General features: G+C 36.0%; 1 protein-coding gene across 15 annotated transcripts in view; it reads left to right on the forward strand.

Moving 5' to 3' along the window:
* The window catches only part of KHDRBS2 (KH RNA binding domain containing, signal transduction associated 2), a 626,804-nt gene that overhangs the window by 284,910 nt on the left and 329,767 nt on the right, over positions 1–12,127 (forward strand). The gene's annotated exons all lie outside the window — the stretch shown is intronic.

Genomic DNA, 12,127 nt, shown 5'->3' on the forward strand with positions numbered 1-12,127 from the left:
ATGCCATGTTGAAATTGTTGCATTTTAGGTAAATAGTGTATTGGTAGAAAGTTGTAAGCAGGAACTAATATGATCCGGAAACCCTTTTTTCAGAAAGCTAAAAGTGGCAACAATAAATATTCTTCTCTTATGGCATTTATTGACCTTGAATCTATGCTGTAAATTTGGATGCCCTTTCACACTGATACCAGGTATATTCTAGTCAGTGGTTAGCCACTTTATGGGTCCTAATGATGTTTGCTTCTCAGTCTGGTTGCTTGATGAACAGTATAATGCATTTGTTCAAAGTAAAGTCTTCCATATCATATCTTCAAAGGCCAAATTGATCTGTCTGCTGCCATTGCATTTCCAGTGGGCAGCGTCTCTACAACTCCGCGGGAACTTCTTCAGCAGCTTTTGTGGCCTTTCTGCTGTGGTTCTTGTTTTCTCTTCTCTGTCTCTAGTCACTCCAGCATGCTTGGTCAAAGCTGTTTTGGTATCTCTTTGTTGTGTCCTCTACAAACGTGTCTGGTTGTGCAAGATGACCTTCCCAAAATTGATATGCCACCTCTAAATTTTCTTTCAGAACCAGGCATCTGGCCTATTGCTCCCTGCCAGCTTGGACTCATTAGTATTTGCTTTTCCGTTATTGGTTGGCAGTGACGACTTGCCCTTTCAGCATCACGAGGCTTGGAAGAAATTCTGGCAATATCTATCAGGGTAAAGATGGCTTTGCTGAGATCCCCTTACCCAATTCACTAGCTGTTTTCACTTCTTCATTGGGGAAATGTAATTAAAACAAAATTTCCCAGCCCAGAAATCCTTTCCGCAAAAGTAGTAAAGAAAACACTTTTGTTATTGAATAAGCATTAAGCCAGAATGTGATGGGCATCACAGGCAATTCCCTAAGAGCTTGCAAACATAGAAAGGAATCTCACTCTTTTATGCATCCAGGCAGATACAACCCATTACATACTTGTTCGCAACATAAACAGTAACTCATCCTCAATAAGAAGACTTGACAGCACCATTTGTCACAGAATTCATCCTTTTACCTGGTTATTGGGGTGATTAGTGTTAGCCAATTGGCTTCATCCCAGGGAACCACAGACTTACTATATTTTTATGATGAGAGATTGTTTTGCACCTTGGAGCAAGGTACCCACCAAAGTTGGGCTTCTGCCTCCCACAGAAACTGGGAAATAGGAGTATTATCTATCATGATGCTTATGTTTCAAAGAAATGGCTTCCAAGTCCTTGAGATGTATATTTCTAGGTAATAAAGTTAACAATAGGCCTATCTAGCTTCAAAAGGATTTATGTACATTTCAAAGAGAGGAAGACCTACCTACAATTACACGTTTTATAAAGTAAGTGCTTTGAGAAAAAGGAGGGAAGGAAATCAATTACCAACAGGGCGAAGTAAGCCTCTTAAAAGCCTCTTCCTTTTAATTTGTATTTGTTCTTACCTGAGAAGTCACATTTTTTAAAACCATACAATTTTTGTGTCTGCATTTTTTTCTCCTTCACTGCTTCCTAAAATGTGTTTATTCAAGTGTTCATGTTTCTCTTCCTGCAAGTCAATTGGCTTATGTTCAAATAGCATATGTTGAGATGTTCTGCTTGATTTTCTTGACTATGGGTGCTAGTATTGTATGCTACTTTTATTTGTCAGCTTAGATAGGGTTGTTGAAATTGATTAGTGATGAAGTCCTTTAAATACTGAGTGGAAGACAGAGGGATTTCCGCCCGAGTGGGCTTCTGGTCCCTGGTTTTCCTGGTTTCTCTTGGCCTCAAAGGCAAGGCATGCCTAGCCTACTTTTTGGTTTCTTCTCAGCTTCTGAGGTCAAGCCGAACCAGTACTCTGCCATGTCCTCAAAGTGCTCAGATCTCTGAGTACAGACACTTACGAGGATCCATTCCCTCTTTCTGTCTCACCACTGGGCTCCAACACTGTTCTACAAGTGCTTTCACATCCCCTGAACAATTCCTCTGAACCTGAATGGAGCCCATTTATATCCAGTTGAATTTGGAAAAGAGTCTAAAGAAGCATATTTACATAATTGTATTCCCAGTTTGTTCTATTCCCACAAAACAAATGTTTGTGAGTGCCTTAATTACTAAGCAAATGATTTTTTTTTAATTTTTAAAAATTTTTACTTATTTATTTTGAAAGAGAGAGAGAGACAGCAGGGGAGGGGCAGAGAGAGAGAGAGGGAAAGAGAGAATCCCAAGCGGGCTCCACGCTGTCAGTGCAGAGCCCAATGTGGGGTTCAGTCCCATGAACTGTGAGATCATGACCTGAGCAGAAATCAAGAGTTGGACGCTTGACCCACTGAGCCATCCAGATTCCCCATAAGCAAATGACTTTTAAATAAAATACAGGGACACAAGCCACTCTTTCTTGTGTTAATTCAGGACAACCTGTTAACCTTATAGGTTCCATTTGGTCAAGCTTGATTGCTTTATTTTCCTTGAATAGTGAAGTAAGTCTTTTACTGTGTCTAGACACTCTTTTCACTGTTTCAAATAGCACACTTTCATAGTTTGAGAAGCTAGACCATTCTTGTTGTAACATAGAATGTATGATTCGATTGTCCTGATTTGAGATTCATACCTCTAATAAACCCTCAACTACCAAACTCAAGCATAGGGAATATTCTGGCACTATCCGCTTCTGTCCTTTTAAAATCCTGACCTACTTGAAAAGAATACCATCCTTGGGTCCATCAATGTTTCTGGTTCTTCACTCTTCATGAATCTAGATGCTGTTAGCAGAGAACAGATTCCTTTCCCATTGTTGACAGTTTGGAGTATGGATAGCTATAATCTGTAATAGTTCTTGCCACTATCAATTCAAGAGGGCCGGAATTTGTAAATGAAGGCAACAAAAGCCTGAGGGGTGTGCTTGAGGATCAAACCATTGCTTTTCTATCATGTATTTATGTACCTCCATTTGTACAAAAACCCTTTGTGTGGATAAATTTTGGACAACTAATTTGTAGTAGCATAAAAGAATTTCCACATATGTGTATTTAAAATTGCTTTTAAATTGACAATTCAGACAAATCCCATTCAGACCAAAGTATAAATAATAAATGTGTGTTTATGTGAACTTCTTGATGGAGAAAGCTGTGCAGACAATAGACTTATTTATTCCTGAAGATTTATGTTAAAAGAAAGTTCCCTGGGGCATTAAGAAAAAGCCTGCAAAAAGCACTCTAGTAAATTATAACTCTGAGGATAAAATATGACAAAAATAATTGCTAACGTAAAAACCACAGTGTAAAACTTGAATGTACTCTATATTATATGTTTTCAACTTTTTAAAAATTCCTGTCACTGACAGAACTACTTCTGAAAGAATAATTTGGATTTTTGGATACACTAACTCTTTCGATTTATGTATGTTTGAATATTGTTTTGAATCCTAGGCATTTAGCATAATAGTATTTAGCAATAGTCATATTTAATTAGTGCCTACTATGTTATTACTATCATCATTTTACAGGTGAGGAATTCAAAGGCTGAATTAGTAAGGTCACTTGCCCAAGTTTTACACCATTAATTGGAAGAGCTGGGATTTTAACCCTGGCCATCATGAGCAGAACCTACGCTGTTAAGTATCATGATATGTGGCCTTTCAATGTTATGTAATCCATGTGACATACTGTAGACAATACATTTGTGGTTCATTTGAAAGTTAAAATTCAAGGAATTACATGTGGTGAAATTAATTTTTCCTTATCTTTCTAAAATACGTGAGCTCTTTGGCCTAGAGTAATCTTCAAATATACATTCTCTTAAAGTTATACATTTAAATTAACTTAATAATAAGTAAACCAGCATTGAACGGATGCACTCTTGCTTACATCGAGGCAACAGTTAATTTGAAACTTTTATAATTATATTCTTTCAAGTGAATTTAATGCTCATAAAAAAACAACCATTAACATAAGAGTGCACTTTATAGTCAGGCAGACTAAATTCGAATCTCTTACATATTGAATAATTGCAACCAAGTTTCTTAGCTCCTCTGAGAGAAAACCTTTAACTTTTTCTGAGGGTTTTTAGTATGCCCGACACTGTACATGAGAGACCTTGAGTTTACTTGTTTTGTAGATGAAGAAACTAAATCTCAAAAAAAATTTAGTACTTTTCTATTATACTACAGATAATAAATATCAGAGCAATTAGTTTAAATTTAGGTCATTCTGACTCCAAAATTCTTTTTTTTTAACTTTTCATTACATTCTGCTGCTTCCATTACCTACCTCAAGGGGTTCTATGAGGATTAAATGACATAATGTGTATAAAATACACAGGAGCAGCCTCACTGTAGATACTGAAAGAGTAACATGAATTGTTTCCATTTTGAATTTTCCTAGTAGTGTATCTTAGAAGATACTCTGTTTGGAAAGTAGTATTTTCTACTACTAATGTCTTAAGTAGCAGAATGAGGATAGCTGTGAAGGAAAGTCACATGGTGAGTCATGAAACTTTAAAACTATGAGAAACCTTAGACATCATCATATCTAATGTTGTCTATTGTCTTCTGTTCAGTGAGCTTGTGGAATATTCTCTTACCCAGAACTTTTATACATAAACAGGTCTAAATTTGGTTGATGTGGTTGAATGGCATAGAGGAGAATCATTTTGCGCCAAATTTTGCATTTGAAATTTTTTTCTCTAGTAACTTTCTCTTCTTTTACATATGAAGGAAGCCACACGAGCAAAATACCTGCTAAAATTTGCAGTTGGTGGAGGAGCCGTGGCTAGAAGAGATGTTATACTCAACACCTTTTAAGTCTTGGTCCCATGCGCTTTCTTGGACCTAGGGCTACATAAAAGTGTCTACAGAAAAACTGTGCTTGGTATTTGTTCATAGTATTTTTGAAATATTTGTTCTTATACATAGAAAACAATACAAAAATTTATTTCAGTCTCTAAGATGGAAGCAATTGTCGATAAAATATTACTGTAAAGTTTTTATCATTGGAATCTTCTCTGTGGACTCTAAAACTTTCTAAGGTTCATTCCTTAGAAAGCAAAGAATAAGCACTGTACTTATACAGCTATTTGATTCTCCTGAAATTGGAGTAGCCTAGTAAAAACCAACCTAATTGCCAATCCCATTATACAGTAAGGTAGCAAGCCATAGGAGGGACTAGATAGGAGGGGCTGTTGTAAATAAGTTTGCTTATTCTAACTTGTTTGTGACTAACACCACAATACTCTTTTGAGTTATAAACTTCTATTTTGTTTACTTACCCAGATTATGTGCTTGTAATAACAGAACAAATACTTGATGTGGTATAAACTGCGATTGCAAAATCATTTGCTTACAAAATAAATTATCATTGAATATACATATATGATCTATACATTGTTCATTAATAGGAGACATTGAATGTAATAATAATTTGGAGATAGTTCTCCTAAGCCAAAAATAGTCATATTAGTAAAGATGGATTACTACATTCCAAGGTCTCAGGACAATAAATGGTTGAGTGCTTAAAGAAAACCTTAGCCTGAGCAGTAAAGATATGGTTTGATGACAGAAGAAAAATGCAGCATGATTTTCACCCTTAAGTAATTCATTCAATGAGAATTTATTGAGTATCTTCCTCAGGTTCTATCAGATACACTTATATATGAAGAGAAATTTGGGAGATGAGAAAATGATGAAACAGATATATATAAAGATAAATTGTGATATATAATGAAGATGCTGTAATTGATCTAGGAACAAAATATTGTACAAAAATCATAAGTAAGAAGTTCACGTAACTATGAAAGCATTTATAAAACGGTAAAATCTGTCTTTACCTACATGTTTTTGATTTGAAAGTTATTCGGTAATTTTTTAAAAGTAGAAAGGAAGTATAAAAATGTAAATTACAATAACAATGACAAATACAGCAGGTATAAACAAGTTTGGGAACAAATACCACTGATTCATGGTTTATAAAACTTGGAAAGCAGGCAGATTATTATAGACATTAGCTTCACTATTTTATGGGGGAATAAATATTTGGCAAATACGTTGAGTCAGTTATGTGGTTGAGACTAAAGACTACTTCAAATGTGACTAAATATTTAAGAGAAACAATATAACATATATATAACATATATGTGATACCACATATATACATCTAGATGAACACATAGTTTAAAAAATGATGGATAGTACATCAACTCAGTTACTCAGGTGTTTTCTCTGCTGGTGCTGTTGGTAATAGGATGCCTTTCAGGAGATACCAGAGGGACAAAATAACCCAAATTCTGGAGTAGCATAGCAGAGGATTTCATGGTCTACTTCATGTTGTGAGCAATTTATAACATATTTTTTTTAATTGTTCAAAGTAGGTAAATACTTCTTAATTTAACAAAATGGAAACATTTTCTTTCACTAGAGACTCACGTGTGTGTGTGTGTGTGTGTGTGTGTGTGTGTGTGTGAGAGAGAGAGAGAGAGAGATTCCAAAGGGTCATTCCAAGTAGCATATGGTGATCACCACGGCGACTTCTAAAGAGAGTAGGGTCAATTAACTGATATGCCCTTTATGTCATTGAGCTCCATAATAAGTTGGACATGTACAGTTGGAAATTAGCACTCACTAACTAAATTACTCTGGTTAATAGGGGTGAAAATAATTTGAAATTTCCTAGGAAATTCCACGTGGGAAGAAAGAATAATACAAACATTAGAGACAGCAAAGAAAAAATTAAAACTGTGTAATGAAGCAGGAAAGGAACTTGTGACAATGAGAATTTTTTGAGTTGTCCATAATGAGATTATCAATGTGACCTCTTTGCTTTATACCCCTCTGCTATTTCAAATGAAGTCTATGCCACCCATAAATAATTTTAAGAGTGGATATTTTAGATTATTTTAATAAATTTTAAGTTTTACATTAAAATTGACAATTGGCAGGGCACCCAATGTGAGTGCATTGGGCTCTGCTCTCACAGCATGGAGCCTGCTTAGGATTCTCTGTCTCTCTCTTTCTCTCTCTCTGTCTCTCTCTGCCCCTCCCCTATTCATGCCCTCACTTTCTCAAAATAAATAAATAAATAACTCAAAAATAAATAAAAAATACGTAAATAAGTAAGTAAGTAAGTAAATAAATAAATAAATAAATAAATAAATAAATAAATAAAATTGACAGTTGGCAAATCCAGGGATCAAGTGGCTGCACTTAGGACCACAACACAAGGAGACATCTGATTCTGTGTCCTATTTGGGGGAATTTGTCATTAGCCAACATGATATATCCACTTGTAAGCTGACTTAAGTCCTTATTCCAGACAATAATGTGGGTACAGAGGGTCCTAACCACCCTGCCCCTGCTATTGGACAAACTATGCAGGAAAATAGAGAATGATGCTTCATGAGGTACATTTGTTTTAGGAATACAATATGAATATCCATGAGAAATTGTATGAACTAATAATGAGCTCAATCTTAAAAACTTTGGATGAATGCCTTGTTTGGAACTGATGGTTGCAAACAGAGGGTTAGTTATAAACAGTGTGGTTGGTGCAGGATCACTAGCAATTTTTAGGTAAGTCATTCATAAAGTAGGGGCTGAGTACTGAGAACCTTGAAAATAATGGTTTCACCCATCACATACATACAGCTACTAAGGAATCAACACCTTTTGGGAGAGGGAAGAAGAAATTCATGGCAGATGTGCTTAGTGTATAAGGACCTGTAATCTGCCGTAGGATACCCTGGACATGGGACTTAATACCAGGAAATTGCTGGGAGACCACTGGCCATGATATTCCCAAAATTAGACAGACATATCCATGGGAATATCTGGATGTATAAAATGTTTACTTACATTGAACATACCTATACCAGTACGTACCTGTAGTGATTAAGAACTTGACCTTTGATATGAAATTACCTGGATTCTAATCCAACCCTATGATTTATAGTCTGTGTAACTCTGGACATATTTCTATCAGTCCCCTCATCAGTAAAATGAAGCAAATAACATTATGTAGCATAAAGTAAAGTTGTGTGTACAGAATTAGATAATCTATGGAAGGTACTTTGCATACCCGTGACCTAAGAAGCAATATTAAAATTATGACTTCAATTCCATTACTATTCTTGTATAGAGATACTTGAGGAAACACTGAAAATACTAATAGTCTACCTTAAATTGTGTGGTTGTTGATATCTTTTAAAATATTTGTACTTTGGGGATTTTTTTCAAGTTTTCTTCAGTGAACAAGCTGTTTTGAATTAAGAGGAAATTTTTCTAATTGTCAAATTATTTCCCAGTCAAAAGCATTCTTTTGTGGAAGATAAAACACAATTGATAATTCCTAAGAGAAAGTTTCCTTAAAAATCCTTTTAACAATTAAACACATGAATGCAATTCAAATTAGACTCTATTTCGTGCCACGCTATTCTCTATAAAATAACTGGTGAAAACTGATATGTTTAACTTATATTTTACCTTAGGGTATAACATGGGAATAGAATGTTTGGGGATATGTAAAACTAGATTTGATATTTGTAATGACTTTGTTTTGAATTTCTTATGTTTAGCAACTAATGATTGTACTTGAAATAATTAGCTCATGATACCTTTGTAATAGCTGAACATCACAAATCATGTTCTGAAGGTCAGTGGTTAAAGTAAATATCCTCAATGGAATAAATGTACCTTTTTCATAGAAGATTAAATAATATCAACTGAGTGCACAGTCTTTTAAGCAGAAATCTGAATCACGTCAAACCAATTCACCTTCCAGTGTGTGCATCTTGCATTCTTTTAATTTATTCCCTGTGCCCTTTTCTTTGCTTTTATTAGATGTAGATTCACTCTTCTGTAATGTTAACTTCGGAATAGTATATGTCAATTTACACTCAAGATTTTTCTAATATTTTTAATTTCTTAATTTTTTAAATTTTTTATTTATATACATATATATTATTTTTTTTACACTTCTTGCTATCTGTCCCCTGTTCTATCTAGTGTAACTTGCTAGGGTACAATGCTCTTTGTTATAAAACATGGAAAAGATATCGGGCAGAAACATGAAAAGACTACTCACTGCCCCATTCACAATCAACTTATAAGATAATGAATTTACTGCAAGAGTAAACTTTTCTTTTTTTCAAAATATATTTGGAACTCTTGTTTAAGAAATACTTCAAGAGATCGTACTAAATTACTGTAAATGTACTTACTGGTCTCTGGACACTTGTGTTATTCAGGATGGCTGTGATGTCTGCCCATATTCAAATGAAACTTGGAGGTTTATGTTATAAATCCAACTGGAGGTATAGTATTGTTTTTGAAAATAAAATTTAAACATTCTGGAAGACATTGGCTAGCTATTCACCAAGATTAGATTTAATAAATAAGTGTTATTTTAACTAGCCCTCAATGAGGACTGAATGCAGAGACAGCTAGTTGTCATCCAGTATCCATTCTCACTTATTTCCATCATAAATGGAACCCCTACATTTTAGTCTCAAGGCTACTCAGCCTGAAACCACAATTATAGCTTCCATAGCATCCAGGGCCACGGTGTAAGTACACTTTTCCCAAAGAAATGTGACCAGAAATGGCGTATGAAATGCCTGGCAAATGTCCTTGAGAATAAGATTTTTGCTGTCTGCATTTTCTTTCTCTTTTCCCTGGAGTGGAATTTAGAAGTGATTATAGGCAGCCTTTTTCATCAGCACACAGGAGAGCAACATCTTAGGGGCTGCTTGAGTTCAGAGAGGAGGAACCAGGATCTCTGGATGAGTGAAGAGATGAACCACCTATTCCTCTAGCTGCTTATAGCTTAGACTCTTACTTGAGAAAGAAAGAACTGTTCTTCATGTGTAAGTCACATTTACTTTGGTCTCTGTTGGAACAGTCAGACATTATTTCAAATGCTCCTTAAAATATAAGAAACAATATTCATTATTAAAATAAATTGGTGGAGCATTTTTAGTGTACAAATGTTCTTCAATTTTCTCAAAAGTCACAAAATCCTGTGACCTCACTATTATTATATAAGTCTCACAGATAAAGAAACTAAAGCTTGGGGAATTCTGCTCTATCAAAAGTTACCCTTGGCTCAGTCCATTGAGCATCCAACTCTTGATCTTAGCTCAGGTCATAATCTCACAGTTTGTGGGATCAAGCTCTGTGCTGACAGTGTGGGGACTGCCTGGGATTCTCTCTTTCCCTCTCTCTCTGCCCCTCTCTGCCCCTCTCCTGTTCTCTCTCTCTCTCTCTCTCTCTCTCTCTCTCTCTCTCTGTCTCTCTCAGAGTAAATAAATAAACTTTAAGCAAAAAAAGTTACCCTAATACATGAGTTCAAATATAACACACCTGGAAGATAGAAAGTTTAGTTTTGAAAATAACCAGTAGTAGCTCACAATAGGTTTTGCTGTGTTAACTTTTCTCCTTTAAAGTCTTTATCATTGCTAACACCTACCTTACTGGATCCTGGCTGGAAACCTAATGCTTGGCCTCCAGGAAGTTGCTTAATATCTAAGGACCTCAGCTTCCTCATCTGCTTGTATAAAGGGTGATTGAGGAGGTGAGAGGCAAATGTGCTTTTTAATAGTAAGTTACATTTTGTTCGTGAACATCAGCCTAATGGCTCAACTGCAGAGATACCTAGTTAGGCTCCCTTTATTTGAAAACCTTTAAAATAAGTATCATAATTTTTGGGGTGTCTGGGTGGCTTAGTCAGTTAGGCGTCTGACTTCTGCTTGGGTCATGATCTCTGAGCTGTGCCGACAGCTCAGAGCCTGGAGTCTGCTTCAGATTCTGTGTCTCCCTCTTTCTGCCCTTCCACTACTCGCACTCCATGTCTCTCAAAAATAAATAAACATTTAAAAATTTTAAATGAGTATTATAATTCATATACGAATGCCACACCTCTTAGTATTAAATGTGGCTAACAAGTAGTCCTTAATAACCAGTGGGAAATCAGCTTAGGAAGTATGGAGAAAGGGGCAGTATGAAGAATCCTCTGATTTAACCACCTCAACACCTAGGTACAAATGAAGCTGACCCCAGAGATAATGAGCAGCTTACCTCCCAGCAGAATCCAAAGAGGAAAGAAATGTGTACTATACCCTATGAGTGGTGTAGTTGTTCAGGCAATCATTACTTCTCCCTAAACTGAGAAATGGGCACTAAGAAAACTCCTTTAAGTAAAAACTCCTAGTTAGAGATAGGAACTGTGCTTAGGAGGGGTTCCTGGGTGGCTCAGTGGGTTAGGCGTTGCACTCTTGATATCTGCTCAGGTCATGATCTCACGGTTTGTGAATTCGAGCCCCCATCAGGCTCTGTGCTGACAGCTCAGCTCATTCTCTTCCCCGCTCATTCTCTCTCTCTCAAAAATAAACATTAGAAAAAAAAGTGTGCTCAGGGACACTTGGAGAGTAGATTATTAGGCTGAAAGGTGTTACTATTAGATTTGAGTGGGTGGGGCTGGACAGAAAAGCAGGGACACTGTCCCATCTCTTTCATGAGCTTCCCTGTATTGAAATGATGGAAGTTTCTTTTTTTTTAAGATTTTTTTTAATGTATTTTATTTACTGTGAAAGAGAGAGAGCATGAGTGGAATAGCAGCAGAGAGGGGGAGGGAGAGAGAGAATCCCAAGCAGGTTCCACACTGTCAGCACAGAGCCTGACTTGGGACTCGATCTTACAAATGGTGAGATCATGACCTGATCTGAAATCGAGAGCTGGGCGCTTCACCAACTGAGCCACCCAGGAGCCCTGAAATGATGTTAGTTCCTAGTCAGATAAGCACATGAACATGGGTCATACAGTTACTTATTGGAAATCAATAGCAAATTTGCCTTTATTTATCCAGTTTAGGTCTGTCCATGTTACTTTTCTAATTAATCCCCAAGTAAAGCTAAAAATTACTTTTTAGTTTTTATCATTAGATATTTAGTGAAACAACTACAAGTTTATTGGGGATAGGAGTCAAGAAAAGTAAAACATAATTAATATTATTTATGTTCACATTTTAACCGAAATTCTGCTTCCTTGAAACCCTAGAAAAATACAAATCTGGTTGCAAAAGGTGCCAGGTTTGAATCCCAAGTTTGCTGAAGCTGCTTAAGGTCTTTTAAACTCAGCTTCCTAATCTGAATTGTGAAT

The sequence above is a fragment of the Panthera pardus genome, unplaced genomic scaffold (assembly GCF_024362965.1).
Source record: "Panthera pardus isolate Hobbes unplaced genomic scaffold, ASM2436296v1 HiC_scaffold_17, whole genome shotgun sequence".
Taxonomy (NCBI): Eukaryota; Metazoa; Chordata; class Mammalia; order Carnivora; family Felidae; genus Panthera; species Panthera pardus.